The 19,195-nt window shown below is 35.2% G+C and overlaps 2 long non-coding RNA genes across 3 annotated transcripts; one reads left to right on the forward strand and one right to left on the reverse strand.

Annotated features, from left to right (window-relative positions):
- Nucleotides 1-15,133: 15,133 nt before the first annotated feature.
- Nucleotides 15,134-16,290, forward strand: LOC145004115 (uncharacterized). The gene is made up of 2 exons (XR_013662273.1): nt 15,134-15,630; nt 15,719-16,290. It is a non-coding gene; the product is annotated as an uncharacterized LOC145004115 (long non-coding RNA).
- Nucleotides 16,291-17,189: 899 nt separating this feature from the next.
- LOC145004087 (uncharacterized) lies at nt 17,190-18,962 on the reverse strand. 2 transcript variants are annotated; one of them, XR_013662265.1, is made up of 3 exons: nt 18,629-18,962; nt 18,055-18,532; nt 17,190-17,886 (listed from the first exon to the last, which is right to left on the reverse strand). It is a non-coding gene; the product is annotated as an uncharacterized LOC145004087 (long non-coding RNA). The 2 variants fall into 2 exon arrangements; XR_013662264.1 differs by having other exon boundaries at nt 18,039-18,532.
- Between the last annotated feature and the right edge of the window lie 233 nt (nt 18,963-19,195).

The following is a 19,195-nucleotide window of genomic DNA, read 5'->3' on the forward strand; positions in this document are numbered from 1 at the left end:
GTAAACATCCTCAGCCAACTTCCCGTTAAGGAAAGCGGTCTTGACATCCATTTGCCAAATCTCATAATCATTAAATGCGGAAATAGCTAGCATCACTCTAATAGATTTTATCTTCGCAACTGGTGAGAAGGTCTCTTCATAGTCAACTCCAGGAGTTTGAGTAAAGCCCTTCGCAACTAATCGCGCTTTAAATGTGTGTACCTTTCCATTCACGTCGGTCTTCTTCTTGAAGATCCATTTGCACCCAACGGTCTTACGTCCAGGCACATTATCAACCAAATTCCAAACTTGGTTATCATACATGGATTAGATCTCGCTATCCATTGCCTCTTTCCATTTCGCAGACTCCGGGCCTGCCATGGCTTCCTTATAGCTATTAGGTTCATCAAGATTTATTAGTGTACTATCACTAATATACGTGTCCCCTTCGGTAGTAATATCAAAACCATACAACTGGAGTTGAACTCTAACTCTTTCGGAACGTCTAAGAGGTAATGATACGTCAATTGGTTCAACCGGAGTTTCTTCCTCGGGTTGAGCGCCAGCGGTAGAGGTTCCTTCATCTATCGACTCTTGAATCTCTTCAAGATTGATTTGCCTCCCACTGTCTCCTTGGCTTATGAGTTCTCGCTCTCGGAAAACTCCTATCCTCGCAACAAAGCCAACATTATCCTTCGGTCTATAGAAGAGATATCCAAAGGATTTCTGCGGGTAGTCGATGAAAATACAGCGTCACTACGAGGTTCGAGCTTGTCGTGAGTATCTCATCTTACGAAAGCCTCGCAACCCCAAACCTTGATATGTGCCAACGAAGGAGCTTTCCCCGACCACATCTCGTGAGGTGTTTTGGCAACCTTCTTAGTAGGGACTCGGTTAAGGATATGGGTGGCAGTCTCTAAGGCATACCCCCCCCCCCCAAAAAAAAGAGATAGATAGCGAAGCACGACTCATCATAGAGCGAACCATGTCCAACAAGGTTCGATTACGCCTTTCTTCCACACCATTCAATTGTGGTGTCCTAGGTGGAGTCAATTGTGAAACTATTCCACACTCCTTGAGATAATCGTGGAATTCAAGACTTAGGTACTCTCCTCCTCGATCGGATCGAAGCATCTTCATCTTCCTGCCCAATTGATTCTCCACTTCATTCTTGAACTCTTTGAACTTTTCAAATGTTTCTGAATTTTGCTTGATTAAGTAGATATACCCATATCTACTATAGTCATCGGTAAAAGTCACGTAGAAGCGGTTACCATCCTCCGTGGTAGATCTAAACGGTCCACACACATCGGTATGTATGAGTTCCAATAGACCCTCACCCCTTTCGCACGTACCAGCAAAGGGTGACTTAGTCATCTTTCCAAGTAAACAAGACTCGCATGTGCCATCTTCCCTAAGGTCGAATGACTCCAACACTCCATCGTTTTGGAGTTGGGCTATTCGTTTCTTGTTGACATGTCCAAGACGACAATGCCATAAGGATGCCTTATCCATACTATTGGAAGAATCCAAGTACAAAACATCATTTCCTAAGTTATCAACCATCATAATAGTTTCATAAATTCCATTACATGGTATAGCTTCAAAGTAAAAGACACCATTTAGATAAGCTAAAATAGAACCATTCTCATTATTAAAAGAAAATCTAAAACCTTGTCTAAACAAACCATGAAAAGAAATGATGTTTCTAGCTATTTTTGGCGAATAGCAACAATTGTTCAAATCTAAAGATAAACTATTCCTAAGCACTAAAGAATACACTCCAATCTTGGTCACAGGCGACGATCTTATGTTCCCCATGACTAGATTTATTCTTCCATGCTCCACGTCTCTACTTCTTCTTAGTCCCTACACATTAGAACAAATGTGGTAACCACAACCGGTATCAAGAACCCAAGAAGTATTGTGAGATGAATCGTTAGATTTAATTGTATATATACCTGCGAAAGATGGCTTGATCTTTCCTTCCTTGATGGCTTGCAGGTACTCCGGGCAGCTTCTCTTCCAATGTCCTATCTTGTGGCAGTGGTGGCACTCTGCCTCCTTCGGATTAGAGCAGGGCTTAGTGGGATCAACTTTGGTCCCACTAGAAGAGGCACCATCTCAGGCTTTCACCTTGCGATAGTTCTTTGATGAAGCCTTCCTCTTCTTTCCCTTTCCTTGTCCAATTGCCAAGACAGGAGCAGCGGGCGGATTGGGAGTTGGTGCAACAGACTTGTCCTTGAAGTTGCTCTCAACGACCCTCAAGAGACCTTGGAGTTTGCTTAGGGTGACCTCTTCTTTGTTCATGTGATAGGTCATCCTAACTTGATTGTAGCTTGGAGGCAAAGAGTGAAGCACCATGTCGATCGCCAAGTCTTCCCCAAAGTCAACATTTAACTTGCGAAGGCGGTCGACATACCTTTGCATCTTTTTCAAGTGCACGGTAAAAGACTCTCCATGACCCATCTTAGTGGAAATCATGTTCGTGAAAATCTCATAACGCTCTTGTCTCGCGTTTTGATGGTATCTCTCCAATAAGTCTTGGTGCATTTCGTACGGATACATGTTCTCGTAGGACTTTTGGAATTCGGAGTTCATAGTCGCGATCATGATGCAATGTACTTTCGTTGCATCACGCTCGTGAGTTTCGAAAGCGGTTATTTCGGAGGGAGTAGCAATTTCGGGGTTGATTTTCTCGGTTTTCTCATCGAGGACATACTCCTTGTCCTCATAGCGAGCAATCGTGCGAATGTATCTTATCCATTCGCTAAAGTTCATTCCATCAAAGGTGACCTTTTGACAAAGGCTCATCAAAGTGAAAGAACTCGCAGCAGCATTGTTGGCGTTCGACATCTATAAATAGAAAGGACAAAGATAGATTAGAATGTGAATCCCTAATTATCACCCAATAAGAAAATTAGGGCTAGGATCCAACAACAATATTTACACATTAGAAAAGGGATGCCGTAATCTAACATGCAAACAATTTGAAGGTAAGTGAATGACGATTCACTAATTCTCCACCATGAAAAACATAACTTTAAGTCCTAAATGTATTGAGAATTCCTAGGTTCGGATGAGATTCATTGAAACTTTTCAATGACATGTTTAAATCTCGATATGCCCCTCTTGTTTGTGACTGGTATACCGAGGATCACAAAGCGGGTGTGAATTACCATGCAAATTCACATGGTGCCTTCATTGTAACGATCACCTATTCGATGTGCCGGTAAACCACACACGCTCCATCGAACTATGATAAACAATGAATCACCCTTTGCCACCTTCGCTTAGAACCAATTAGTGTGCCGGTAAACCTCACACGCTCCACTAACTTCTTAGCAAGGTGCAAAGTGTAATTTCATGGGATTGCATCAATTCACTTTTCCTAAAGTAACTAAGATTGGGAAAAAAATTTAAAAACATGTAGTTACTTTGTATTTCTTATTATACTTTTAATGAGAGGATGAGGTTGCCCTATCCTTCCCGTTCGGCTAACGACCCTCCACCGATCAAGCAAGCGGTGGGTGTGAGTGTACACCCATTAAGAGCCATTTTATAGGCCGCAACCTTATACCCACCTTATAGATCGGCTTCGTGAATGAGGCCTACTAACGGTAAGACTAGCATTTAAGTTATACATATATAGATATTAATCTTGTAATATTATATTAGTATAGGGTTGGATTTTAAACTTGTAAAATTCTAGGGTTTGAAATTTAAATTGTCTAAATTAAACTTTTAATCACAAAACATAAATTTCAAAACTTGAGGGCAAGTTTTAAACGTTTAAAACATAAAGGATCAAATAACAAATAATTTATATTAACAATTAATCACATAATTATCCATATTTGATTTATTTATGATTTCTTGAAAAACAATTTACCAATTTAATAAAAATAATTAATAATTATCATATAAGGAAATTAAATATTTTATTAATTGATAAATATCTTCAATTAGATCAAAAATCTAGTCATATATATCATAAAATCGGATTTGGGTTGATCTAATATGATAAAGGTAAGTTTCCATAAGATAAATATGAAAAAATCCCGATTTTGGCTCTTCCTGACGCTCGGACTCGCCGAGTACCTACTTTGGACTCGCCGAGTCAGGCCAACTCGCCGAGTCCCAACTCGCCGAGTCCACTATGGGACTCGCCGAGTCCATGACTCAGAATCACAAAATTCGAATTTTGCAGGTAAGATTAAAACAATCAAGCAACAATTTAATAGAAACCAATCTAGGCTCTGATACCACTGATGGGTTTTGTACATAAGAACATTCCTAAGTGCGCATACAAACCCTAATGCTCGGATCTAGGTTTCTCTAATTAAACATGCTTTGAATCCAAGACTCCTAATGGCTTATTAGGTATAAGAACAACACAAAATCAGATTTAGAATCATACCTTGAAACACTTGTTTGATCTTCTTGTTCTTGGAGCTTTAGAGTCACAATTGTCACTCCTCTAATGGCTTACAAACACCAACTAGCAAAGAGGATGATTTGAGAGAGAGGAGAGAGGAGGGAATTTGGCCAGGGGTTCTCTACTTCAGATCAAGTACCGATTTCCCTTTGCCATAGAGTCTATTTATACTTGTAGACTCCTTAAGGGTTACAACTCAAACACTAGTTGGATAACTATTACTCAAAGCAATCCAAATCCTTCCCAAGATAATGCCTTAGACGATTTTGAGGCTTATCCTAGCCTAGAAATCATCCAACCCCTATCCAATAAGGATTTACAGTCTAAAGTTTAACTATCAAACAATTGACAGTTTATACCCTCTTATTTAATTAATCTCCTTAAGTCACCAAATTAATACTAATTAATCTATGACTTATATTAATCAAATAACTATATTATTATTCCTTATATTATTCCCATAATATATTAATAATATCCATTCTCTCATAATAAATCATCCTACCAAGTTGCTATGGTGAAGGCAACTCAAAAGGACCATGCACAATCGGGTCAAATACTTGCCTAATATAGTTACAGCCTTAGACACTATTCCAACAAATACCTCCATATTTCTCTATGAAAAGAAGCACACGTTTTTGTTCATGAACTAACATAATGGAGGGTTTCTAGGGATACAATACCTGGTTTTATTTTAAGTAATAAAACTACTATACATACAGGCGGTAGCCAGGGTTTTCAAACTGAACAAACTTTACATACCGGTGGTAGCCATGGTTTTCAAACGGAACATACTATACATAGTGGTGGTAGCCAGGGTTCTCAAACGGAACATACTATACATACTGGTGGGTAGCCAGGGTTTTCAAACGGAACATACATTACATGCTGGTAATAATCAGGGTTTTCAAACAGAATATACCATACATACTAGTAGTAACCAAACATACATACTATCATGTTTCTTATACTACGAAGGACACAACATTAAACATTCATAGTTATTTCTATAACCTCTTAGTTTATACATCAGGGTTACCTATGAAGAATACTCGATAGGCCATGGAGTATGTGGTTTCCGCCTTATTCATGTTCCTTGTTTGGTTGTGGGTTTAAGGCAGATCCACATAATCCACTGTCTGTTCGATATTGGTTTATACGTGACTAGTATGAACTAAATGGTGATAGAATGAACTTTTATCATCATACTTTTACTTAAGAAAATATTGATTTTCTTAGAAGCATGCGAACGTTTTCACGGATTCATCAACATATTTTCATTACAAAAACATCTCTTATGAAATCACCAGCTTCATGTTGATACTCTTTCAAAATTGCTTATATTCTCAGGGAATCATTAGACAGGTACCTCCTGGATTTTGAGAAAAAGGGGCGTATAGAGTCACGTCGTTTTCTTTTGATTATACTTTTGATGTATAAAAACAAGAATCAAACATATGTAAACTCTTTCTCCTATATTATCAATGTAATGGTTGTGTTTACTATGATTACTATGATGTGATGGTTGTGATACTACATATGACGCCATCCACCACTGAACATTTCCGCCATTTTCGGTTTGGGGGTGTTACATATTAATACTTTTATAAAGTCCAAAAATTATCATTTTTTTATGAATAACAATAATGGAAATAGTATTTTCCAGTAAGTCTGTAAAAGCCAAAATGTATCTTTGTATAAGTAATCCATACATAAAAACCGTGTTTGTAAAGAATGTTTGAATATCCTTCAAAACCAAATTGTATTGTCACATAAGTAATTCCATACTTAAAATAGTTTTGAAAGCAACCAAGCCCATGGTTGGTAGTGATATATATATATATACATATTCTTCTTAAAGTTTATAGTGAGTCCTATAACCGAGCTATGTGATAGAGTGTACCCTTATAACACTTCATTGGATGTTGTAGTAACAATTGTAGACACCTATCACTAGCTTTGATTGATCGGTCTAGGGTTGTAGCTACAACCACATGTTGAGATGTCAATGCCGTATAGATCTATACATATGAATCTCTCTCCAAAGATTAACTGTTACAGTAGTGTGCACATGCTAAGTGTTTCGACTCAGGTAATCAATAACATCTCACTAAAAAACCATTAACTAAAAAGTTTGTAAATAGGTCTTAGCCCTAAATTAAGTGTGATTAAGTCACTAGGCATAATGAATTTCATTGCATAAATTTTATAAAATCCAAGTATGCTTGGTATGTATGTAAAAGTGTAATGTACTTTCTTTTATAAAGATGTATGTTTCAAAGTAAAGAACATATGTACATGTATAACATATAAATATACATGAATAGTAATAGCTTGAATGCTTGAAATACAACAAAGTGTTATAACATGATTGTTTAAATATACAATGTCACATAAAAATCATATATATTTGTATCATGTAACATTTGTCGTGTGGACTAGTTATTAGACAATAAAAATTATATAATATGTATACGAAAAGTTTATACTTGTTATTTGTAACAATATGTTAAACTTTTAAATAACATTTTTATAAACTAGATTTATTTTATTTTTGCATAAAAGATAAAATATTTGTATATAAAAAATATATATATAGACACATGTATTTGTTGGATTAGTGTGTAAGTCCATAACTGTTTTGGTATGTACTTGACCCGATTATGAGCATGGTCCTTTTGGGTTGCCTTCACCATAGCAATATGTAGGATGATTTAAGGAGAGAAAGGTTTAAATATGATTTATTAATATATTATGAGAATAATATATTAAAGGAGAAATCATATTGTTTAATTAATATTGGTCAAGAATTAATTAAGAATTAATTTTGTGGTTAAAAGAGATTAATTAAACTTAGGGGACTGAAGTTGTAATTATAAGATAATTATAATTGGGCTATGGATCACCTAATAATATATAGGTTGAACGAATTCTATGGGAAGCCCATTAGAAATCATCCAAGGGATATGTTTAAGGAGTCCATGGGCTGCTTAGGGCCTAAGCAGTCAGATTAGGGTTTCCTAGTTGTAAACCCTAATAGCCTACATGTATAAAAGGGACCCTTAAGCCCCAAAAACGTGAACAACACTTCCATTAGGGTTTCCAGCCGTTTTTTGTGCCTCTTTTTCTTCTCCTCTTCATCCAAGTTGCATATGGTGTTTGTGACTCCATTAGAGGTACTACACTTGTGATACTTGCTTTCAAGAGCTAAGGAAATTCAAGGAACTAGTTGTTATTGCTATATAACAACAAAAGGTATGTATTCTAGCTTTATATATGAATTTCGAAAATTATAGTAGCATGCCAGGTTTCTTTTTGTGTTGATAAAGTTGTATAACTAATAGTGAAAACATAGATCCAATACTAGGGTTGCATGCACACATAGGATTGTTTGTATAAGTCCCAACAGGGGTATCAGAGCCATTGGTTTTTGTTTTCAATTAGCTTTTATTCAAATTTGTGAACTTGACATATTAGGGTTTATGGCTAATAAACCCTAAAGGCTAGGTAATTTTCGCAATTAGGGTTGCAAAACCCTAGATGGCGATTTTTGCTAGGGTTTCCCAAATCCTTTCCTTAGCCTCCAAGATTTTGAAATCTAGGGTTATCCAACCCTTGGATTTCGAAATTACCTCCTTCCCCAAGGTTAGATCCTAAATTTTAGGGATTTGGATAATCCCATATCTTGTAATTATCTTTTAATTGTTAAATATGGTAATTAAAGATCTTGAATTATCCCATCCCTTATTTTCGAGATTTAGAGAGGGATTCAAGGGATTAGGATATCTTAGATGTATAATTGGTAATTATCCTCATGATCTAGATAATCCCTTGTGATTTAATAATTTAAATTAATTGTTTAATTTATGGTAATTATTAAATCAAGAGTTTTAATATTTAAAATTTTAATTTAAATGTCTTAAATTCGAAAATTTTAAGTGAGATTAAAACCTAATTGTTTTGAAGTGTTTCAAAACTTGTCCTCAAGTTTTGGAATTTAAATTGTTGATTAAAAGTTAATTTTGAAAGTCTAAATTCCAAAACCCAGATTTTGAAAAGTTCAAATTAAACCCTTATGGTTTTATTAAATTAATTAAGTGTATAATTAAAAGAGATTTAATAAATCCATAATGATTTTGGTTAATTAAAAGTATAATTTAAACCACCTAGTATTTTAAAAGTGTAAAATACACCCTTATACTATATATATAACATTAAAAGTTTAATATTATATATGTATAACTAAAAATTCAGTCTTACCGTTAGTAGGCCTCATTCACGAAGCTAGTCTATAAGGGGTGTTTAAGGAAATTGCCTATAAAATGGCGATTGAATGGGTATCCACTCTTACCCACCGCACTCTTGACTAGTGGAGGGTCGTTAGCCGAACGGGTAGGATAGGACAGAAACCTTCCATTATAAGTATAATGAAGTACAAAGTAACTAAATGCTTTTTCAAATTCCGAAATCATAGTTACTTTAGGCAAATGTGAAATTGTATGCTAACCCATGGAATTACACTTCGTACCCTTGTCAAACGTTAGTGGAGCATGTGTGGTTAACCGGCACACTAATTTGGGGATGACATTGGTGGCAAAGGGTGGCTCGATGCTTATCATAGATCAATGGAGCGTGTGTGGCTAACCGGCACATTGATTAGGTGATAGTAGCATTGGGTGCACCACGTGCTTCGTATGGTTATTTACACCTTGTTTGTGATCCTCGGCATCCCAGTCACGAATAGTAGGGCATAATCGAGATTAAACATGCCATTGAAGAGTTCAATGAGTCTCAAAAGATCTAGGAGTTTCAATTCATTTAAAACTTAAACTTCTTTTTCGTTTTTCATGGTGGAAATTGGTAAATCGTCATTTACCTACCTTCAAATATTCTGCAACTAGATTACGGCATCCCTCTTCTAGGTTGTAGAGTATTGTGTTGGATCCTAGCTTGATGTTTCATTTGGGTGTTGCATCAAGAATTCTAATCAACTTAACTTGAATTTTCTCCCATTTTGTAGATGTCTGAATCTTACAATGGTCTTCCCAAATCCTTTGGAACAAGCTTTCCAAATGAAGATGACGTTCCGAGATACGATCAAGGAAATGAGAGTCATGTTTCACTTCCTCCACCTCCTCCAATTATTCTCCCTGACCCACAAGTTCAAAGGCTTGAAGAGTTCAAGCTCACTCAAGCCCTTTTGGTAAGTAAAAACGAAGATGGGAAACCTGTGTGTGCGCACGTCTTAGAGATGAAGTCATACATTGATAGGTTAAACATGTTGGGTGTCGAGATTTCAAGTGAGTTGGCTGTTGACTGGGTTCTTCAGTCACTTCCTGAATCATATAGTGAGTTCGTTAGAGAGTACTATATGATGGACCACGACGTGACCCTAATTGATCTCACCTATTTGCTTATAGCTGCTGAATCAGCAATGATTTGGCGTGCTGGTCAAGCAAATTTGTCTAGTGAATCAAACTCCCAAACTTCAATGGACACTGGCAACATTGGAAGTCCAGAAAGAACTAAGTCTGTGATTGTCCGATGTGTTGTGCCAAAGGAGTCTATTTGCTTTTATTGCCAAGAGAAGGGGCATTGGAGATGAAGCTGCCCTAATTACCTGAGAGATCTAAGAGATGGGAGAGTCAAGACGTATGGCTCTACTTCAGGTAAAATCCATTAACTAACTCTTTTAAGTTCCTAATCTAGATTCTTAATACATGATGTGATAATATTACATTTTGATGTTTTGTAGGATCGAAGAAAAGAGAGGAAGCTTGAGAAAAGAAGTGAGCTGAATCTGATCATGAAGAAATGGATTTCGATCGCATTACTTGAAGAATGGATTCTTGAGCTACAACTTGGAGTTAGAATAGATTGTTAACATAGTTTTTCAGTTGAATTGCATTGTAAGGACAAGTTTTTTCCGCAATAAAATAAATTTTGATTTTGTCTTATTTATTTATCCTTACAATGAAATATATGAAAAATTGATGTTCATGTACTTCTATTATTAGCAAAATGGATTTGATTCTTAATTATGGAAATGTCAAAAGTGTACCAAATAGGGAGACTTTCTCATCGCCCAAGTTTCAATTGGACAGAAACTTGGAATCATGCAATGTGTATTGTATGATGAATGGAAAACTTTCACATTTGGGAAACTTAGACTAATTCTTTGGCAAAGTGTCAGTTGAAGGACTAGGAGATCAAGTACACTAGGTTGTGCGTTGATCAAGTCCACCACAAGAGTGACAAAGATATTCGTCATGATTTACTAAAGTTTAGTAAATGTGATTATACTTATAAGATTAAGTGTAATTCTGAGATTGATTGAAGGAGTTTCAATGAATAGTAGAACGAATAAAGAAGAATCGAGTAGGCAGAAAGATAAAAGTTTCTCTTTTCTAGGAAGAAGGGAGAGTACCTTTTATTGTGTTTTATGATAAGTCTTAAAGATTAAGAACCATGTCTCAATAGATCCTCTAAGTGAGTCTTAGTGCAATTGCATGTCTAAGAAGAGGAATCAAGTATTGTAGAAATGGTTAAATCAAGAAGTCAATCACACTTCGTTCCAATATCAAGTCTTAAAGTCAAGATTGTGACATTGAGTGAAAAGTTTTAAGTAGGTTTATAACACTCATCAAATATGGAACTTGGAAAAGTTTTCTTATTCTTGTACATTTGAGATTGGTAAGTTGTGATGTCTTGGATAAGACAAAGACCAACTAGGACCAACTTGTGAAGTGTTCTTGTCTTGATAATAACTGCACTGACTCTTGAATATTTGATTGTCAAGAAATGTTTCTTGACAAAGAGAATCATATATGTCAAGAGGTCAGTGGTAGTTTTAATGTTTTGAAAAAGTTTCAAGAACAAATCAAATAAACCTTATCGATCATCACTAGCGCACGAGTTGAGGTTTACAACCTATCGTGTTGACATTATTTTGAGTCTGTGCCAATCCAATCGAGTTAATTATGCATGTGAGTTCTATGAATTCTCATTTGAATGCATAAAAAGCAAGGACCTTGATCAATGAAAGTACATTGATAAGAAAGGGTGAGCTGCTTAACTACTTGGAAGACGTGGTGGGCAGCTGTGCTACCATAAGGCAAGAAATCAAGATTAAGAAAGGTCAGTCCATATGAGTTTGAATTTGTCATAAACTTTGGTTTTAACAAATTCACATGGATAGGAACAAATACACCATTTAAATCTAAGTGTCATAAGATTTTCTCCTTCATGAAAATGATTGTGAGGAAATGCTTTCACTGAGAAAGATTTTAAGAAGATAGTGATTGTAAAATTGCATTCTCGAATTCGATCATGGTTACGGTATCCCTTTCCATAATTTGAATTGTGAGGTTTGGCAATTAGTCTTAATTGTTAAGACACACATATGAACTATCTAAGGCAAAGGTGTATAAGTTCAAGAAGCCTTGATAAAAGATTATCAAAGCACTAAGTATTAGAAACATGGACTTAAGAAATTCAATAGTTATTGTCTTTCTGAAAGTTAAGATGTTTATGAATACATGTCGAAGCTAGTGGGAGCATAAGTGTTATGTTTTATAGTAATCATCATGATAGTGGGAGCATAAAAGTTATGATTGTATGATTATTATGGAAAGTATTGCAAGTTAGCAATATTAATTATAGAAAAACAAAGATTCAATTTGCAAAGTTGCATAGGTTGAAAAGTTTTTTTGCTATAATTAAGGGAGAGAATATTATACTCCGTTTCAAAATCTAAAGCTTAGATTAAGAAATTTTAATATTTTCAGTCAAAGGATACATTGTGTGTTCTTAAAACGATTATGATTACGGCATCCCTCTTCATAGTTCGAATTATGAGAACATGACACATAAAATATTATGGCAAAAGATTGGTAAAGTATCATATCTTTATGTAAGACATTATGCATCCCATACGCTTTGGGTATAGGATCGATTGCAAATGCTATAGTATTTTACCATTCTAAAATTTTCCAAATGTCTAGCGCATTTAGAGGGAAAAAGGGACTAGAATTGGTTTTGACTAAAATAATTAAACAACTATCAAAGGTCAATCCAAAGTTCGACGAGAATTGGTCGCTTGTGAGTAGTTGGAAGTATAGTATTGGAAAATATGGAAATGTTTCCATATTGGATGGACCATATCGACATCATTACAAATAGAAAAGATTCTATTAAGAATGGGTTGTTATGAGGAAAATATGGAAGCGTGTTCATATTAGGAAGTAAATATTGAAAATCTTTGTCTAGATTAGAAACTTTTATGCAAAAGGATGTTCAAAGGAATGTACTTTGAGTGAGAGACATCATATCTAAGGAATTGTCTTGTAACAGTCTCTGATAGAAGACTTTGTAATATCATTGGCAATAGTGCAGTGACATTATGAAGGGATCGTTGCATAAAGTGTTAAGATCTAGCATATTCTATAAGTAACGAGAATTTGATATTCTTACACTTATGAAAATGGATTTGGAGTTGTGAAATGAGAATGATTGGAAATGTGTTCAATTGATCTATTTCACAAAGCATGGACCATAGGAAACACGGTGTGCATGCTTAGAGCATGGGACAATTGTTGTTGTAATTCAAGCAATGAGTTGATTATCCGAAACATTAAATGATAAATAATGAGTAATCAATATGGTGGATAAATAGAAGGGTTTTATTTACTCTCACAAGTTTGGGGCCATATAGGATTAAGTATTGTTGTTATGTTTCAATTTGCATGTTTTGACTCCCAGAATAACTAGGTTATTCAAACATCCACAGTTGGTCATACGTTGGGAGTAGGTATGAATAAAGACTGTCATGAATCTGTCTGTAGATTGTCTGAAGTGTTTAGACATGGCACAAGTTTGCTGCAGAGTTCGTGAGTGCTTTGATAAGATTAAAGTATTGGATTAAACCCACGCTCACTTGGATCACTTCACGGTTTTATCACGAGTGATTAGTGAGACGATAATATTGTATATTCTTGAAACCGAGACGTGTGAGTTGTTATTTGTTGGTCAGTTACACATTGATAATAAGTAAACGTACCAGTAACTTGGTGTTATAAAACTTATTGTTGTGTGTGATTCGATCAGTAAATGCAAGCGAGCATTTGAGTCGAAGTTTATCCATTCCTTTTACCCAAAGTGGGATAAAAGCGATATATGTGGGCCTCTCGATGATTTAGTGATGACACCTAAGCGCTTGGCCAAGCCGGGACTAAGTTGATGTGTTCAATTGTAGTCTGTTATCAGTCATCATGAATCGGAAGTCGGGAAATAGTATAGAGAGAATGATTGAAATTCATGTCTTTTGTCTATACGATATCTTGAGAATGGAGGAATATATAATCCCTTATCTAGAGGACACGCTATCTGATAAGATCAGAGTTGATAGCGGCTTTTGAAAGCTACGATTGCTGATCAGGTTCTGAAGTCATACGGAAAATAGTTATTAGACTTATCCAAGTGGGAGACTGTTGGATTAGTGTCTAAGTCCATAACTGTTTTGGTATGTACTTGACCCGATTATGAGCATGGTCCTTTTGGGTTGCCTTCACCATAGCAATATGTAGGATGATTTAAGGAGAGAAAGGTTTAAATATGATTTATTAATATATTATGAGAATAATATATTAAAGGAGAAATCATATTGTTTAATTAATATTGGTCAAGAATTAATTAAGAATTAATTTTGTGGTTAAAAGAGATTAATTAAACTTAGGGGACTGAAGTTGTAATTATAAGATAATTATAATTGGGCTATGGATCACCTAATAATATATAGGTTGAACGAATTCTATGGGAAGCTCATTAGAAATCGTCCAAGGGATATGTTTAAGGAGTTCATGGGCTGCTTAGGGCCTAAGCAGTCAGATTAGGGTTTCCTAGTTGTAAACCCTAATAGCCTATATGTATAAAAGGGACCCTTAAGCCCCAAAAAACGTGAACAACACTTCCATTAGGGTTTCCAGCCGTTTTTTGTGCCTCTTTTTCTTCTCCTCTTCATCCAAGTTGCATATGGTGTTTGTGACTCCATTAGAGGTACTACACTTGTGGTACTTGCTTTCAAGAGCTAAGGAAATTCAAGGAACTAGTTGGTATTGCTATATAACAACAAAAGGTATGTATTCTAGCTTTATATATGAATTTCGAAAATTATAGTAGCATGCCAGGTTTCTTTTTGTGTTCATAAAGTTGTATAACTAATAGTGAAAACATAGATCCAATACTAGGGTTGCATGCACACATAGGATTGTTTGTATAAGTCCCAACAGTATTCCCCCCCCCCCCCCCCCCCCCCCCCCAAAAAAATAAATAAATAAATAAATAAATAAAATAACTAAAATATTAAAAATGGGCCGTAAAGCACTCACCCTCGAAGCGTGAGTTCCATTTGTTTGAAATCATTTTGTTTAAGATGCTTGATGTGTGAAACTATAATCCACAATTCTTAAACTTTGAAATACTATCGGGATCATTTCATAACAAATTTGAACTATCAGGGACTAATTTGTAACTTCGCTAAAGTATAGAGGCTTTTTAGTAATTTAATTTAATGGTTAGGACTATTTTGATAAAAAAAAAAAAAAAAAAAAAAAAAAAAAAAAAAAAAAAAAAAAAAGTTACCAAGTGAGGGTGGTAAGGGGTTGTTTGTGGATAAATGGAATCACTTTTTGGGGATTGGGACCTATTTTGAATGAAGAGTTTAACAGGGAGGGTAGTTTGTTCATCTTATAACTAAAATGACTTAGGGCTTAAATGTTATCCGTGTTCAAGATTTAATCGGGTAAAGGAACGAACGAAGGCACGAACGAATGGAGGGGAAAAGACGAACAAAGCAGCGACTGGTGGGTGATCGATCCATCGTAAGGAGGAGGAATTCCACTCTCCGGCGACTCGCTTAGGAGTTTCTATCCGTCGGCGGCAGCAAGGAGGTCCGATGGCAAAGCAATGACCGAAGGTGGCGAGAGGGGAAACGTGAAGCGACTGCGAAACCTGATGGCGGTCGTCATCTCGCGAAGGAGATGGAGAAATCGGCGACGAGGGGTTTGTCTTCGGGGTTTGACGAAACCGAAGGGATAGAGGAAATGGCGGAGTGTTGCGAGGGTCGATGAGGTGAGCGATTCAAGGGTTCGGTGGGAGGAACTGAAGAGAGGAGAAGAGGAGTGCGAGGGTGGGGCTGTTATTTTGATTGGTAGCAGGTAAGCGAATGGGGGCTGCTACTGCAGCCTCGCATGTTCTTCTTCTTCTTTTTTTTTCATTGATTGTTCTTGACAGAAATTGATATAGGGAATGGATGTTTATGTGTTGATGTTTGATAAAGAATCGATGGATATTTGGGTTGAGGCTTGGTCATCGAAACAGGGACAAAGGTGGATTATGATGTTCTTAGTCCATTGGTAGCAGTTCAATGAAAGAAGAAGGTAGCAATAGAAGCGATTCTCAGGGTGTTTTGGGTTGGGGTTCGATTGACAAGAAACGAAAAAGATAATCAGTTGAGGAAAAAGGGTGTTTGGCTGTTTGTTGTCCACCGAAAGGGTAGAAGAAGAACAGGATTTTTTTTTTTTTTTTTTTATTTTTTTTTTATATATTTTATGTTTGATTGTTTCAGTTGACAGGGAAGGAAAGTGGATTAAGAAAAAGAAAGTGTTGTTGTTTTTCTTGATTCTTCACGATCTGAAGATGATAGAGTGTGTTTGAGTGTTAGATTATTTATTTATTTATTTATCTTTGTACAATTTTTGAGATTGGTTTTGTATAGGTTGAAGTTTAGAAGCAACAATAATTGAATGGGTGTCATCCTTGTTTGGCTGTCAATTTAAGAGTAAAGAGTATATATTTCATATTTCTATTTTGTATAATGTATTTGTTTTTATATCTATCCTTACTAATCCTTACTAATAAAAGAGTATTCCTAACCTCCACTTGTCAATTCTTTAGTCCTGGTTGTCATCAAAATCTAGGCATTCCTAGGTTTTTCCTTTTTCTAAATTTGACTTTCACTATTGATTACCATATCAAATGAGTTGGTTAAAGAAACATCCATATAACTAAATAGATAACCTATAATAATTATATAATATAATAATTATATAATAATTATCTATTTTAACTTTTTAACAATGATTATTATTTGTTATTTCTAAATAACTATTTTTATAAATTTTTATTTTAAACTAGTAACGAGGCCGCGACTACGTTGCTTTTGGGGTATTACGGGAAAAATCAGCAAACTTTAAAAAATTTATGCTGAAATTGTAAATCACCACAAATAAGGGATAAAATCGATAACCCCTAAAATTAGATGTCAAAGTGTACAATCAAAACAATGAACACTGCTGGAGAAAATTCAAAAATTTTGTGTCAATAATGTTAAAGTTGCCAAAGTTGGGAAAATATGGTGACAAAATTCAAAAGAAAGTTTTTTTTCTTTCTTTTTTATGTCAAAATGTAAAAGTTTTTAGTACAATGACGAATAGTGTCAAATTCATAAAAGATATGTTGCAAAAACATCAAAAATGTAAAATTTTTTACTGTAAGAACTAAAAGTGTCAAACTCACTAAATATTTGTGTCAAAACCAAAAAGAGAAAAATTCAATCAAAACGCAAAAATATAAAAGTTTTGAGTTTAAGGGCAAAAAGTGTTAAATACACCAAGGATTTGAGGTAAAAACTTAAAGCCCAAAAATAAATACTATTTCTAACTTTCATTTCTTTAATATATACAAGAGAAGATTCCTGCGGGGGTTGGAAGACATTCAATTATAAATGTTTATTAGCAAAAACCAATTTAATCAAACAGCTAGCATAAAAATGACACAAATTACTAAACTTATGTTCATAAACTTAAAAAAAAAAAAAAAAACTTAAGTCCATAATTCCCCAAATTTATAGATGAAAACATTCGGTTTTGGCATAATATAAAGCTGCAGCAAGTAAAAAAAAGAGAAGTAGGAACCATAAGATTGACCATGTCTATATCGCTGTTCACCATTTACATTCCCCTGCTCAACTTCATTCTCATTCTGCTGCTAATTCCCATTGTTTTGTCTACCACCATTCCTGTTCTAGCTTCCATTATTGTACCGCTGTCCATTTAATTTCCCATTCCAGCCTCAATTTTTGTACTGCAAGTGGAACAATTTTTTATTGTATCAGTAGCCAAGTATAGTTTACCCTTGAAATTGAAACTCATATGAAGTCGATACAAATGGTTAAATGAATTATTCAATTCAAATCCATGGTACTTGATTACCAGGGAAAATTACTTAGAAACATAAATAAATAGTGAAAAAAGATAGTATGTTTGATGAATTGCAAAATATCATATATATTCAAACTTATCTAGACTTGCTAAAGCTCATAGAGTTAAAATATGATACTGATCAACAGGCTTCCAGAAGTTTGCTCCAGCATAAACTGCCTCTAACCACAACTCCTCTTCAATTCCCAGCAGCTGTAGTATATATATATATATATATATATATATATATATATATATATATATATATATATATATATATATATATATATATATTCATTCTGTTTTAGCAAGAAATGAAATATGGTAATTTACGTACACATTGAATTGGAAAATATATTATATACATTCATATACAAAAACCTGTCTGATTGTATTTAGTAAGAAGCTCTAACATGCAAGTTGCTTCAGTCTTCATTTGCCCTTAAAGAGTAGTTACGTTTATTGTATGATCAGTATTTCAAGAATAAAAAGTTAAAAACTATAATTATGTTTTCACCATACCCACTCAAAACACTTTCTATTATCATATAATCAAATCTTGTTTCCCTTCTCTAATTTTCAGTAAAAAATTGAAGATTTATCAATTCAGAAGTTGAAAACTTAGGGTACGTTTCTATTTAGTTAGGACACAAATTGACTAACCTCGGTGACATCAGAATGGAGTCATGCCAAGACCAGGATCTCATATTAGCATGTATGATAAATAATAATAAGCAGCATGATGTAGATAGAGATAGGCGTATGGTACGTAAATTACCATCAAATTTTTTTTTTGAGGAGTGAGGAGAGCTGACATCGGTCTCATCTTCTTCAACAGTCGAAGGACTGAGAACTGTTTCTGAAGAGGAGGTTGACACCAACGACAACAAAAAAAGGTTAGGAATGAGATTAGAAGAGAGGGTAAAGAATCAAGATTCACTATGTTCTAACTTACATCTGATGACCAGAAGAATTTGGGAGTGGTTGTCTGAATTGGAATTCGATAACTTCGAAACCTTACGATCGCGTCTTCAAATCGTTATTGGGGTTTAGGGCAACAATGAAGACCGATTTATCAAACTTTGGATGTGGTAACGGTGGGTTGTCGTCATCTTCTCCATGGTGGTAAATGAGACCTAATCAAGTCAGAGACTCCTCCAATCTCGAAGTCGATCCTTCTCTCTGGCGACGATGGATGCGAGAATGGTGTTGGGCTTCGATTTTTCTGTTAAATAGCTCCGATTGGAAAAAGAACGGTGTGAGACACCGATTGTGGGTTGGTCTGCAATGTTTTGAAAACCGGCGGAGACCGAACCCGTCTTACCGGTTCGATGGTTCGGATGGTCCAACCAGCCAGATCGGTCTCAAAAACCGGGAAAACCGGATGATATCATAATTATATTTAATTATATAAAAAATATAAAAAATAAAAAAAAAAAAATTTTTTTTTTAAATTTCCGGTTTTGACCGGTTTTGCCGGTTCAACCGGACCGGTTTGTACCGGTTCAACCGGTTTTTACTA

This window comes from Lactuca saligna, chromosome 7 (assembly GCF_052625555.1).
Source record: "Lactuca saligna cultivar CGN05327 chromosome 7, ASM5262555v1, whole genome shotgun sequence".
In the NCBI taxonomy this organism is placed as follows: domain Eukaryota; kingdom Viridiplantae; phylum Streptophyta; class Magnoliopsida; order Asterales; family Asteraceae; genus Lactuca; species Lactuca saligna.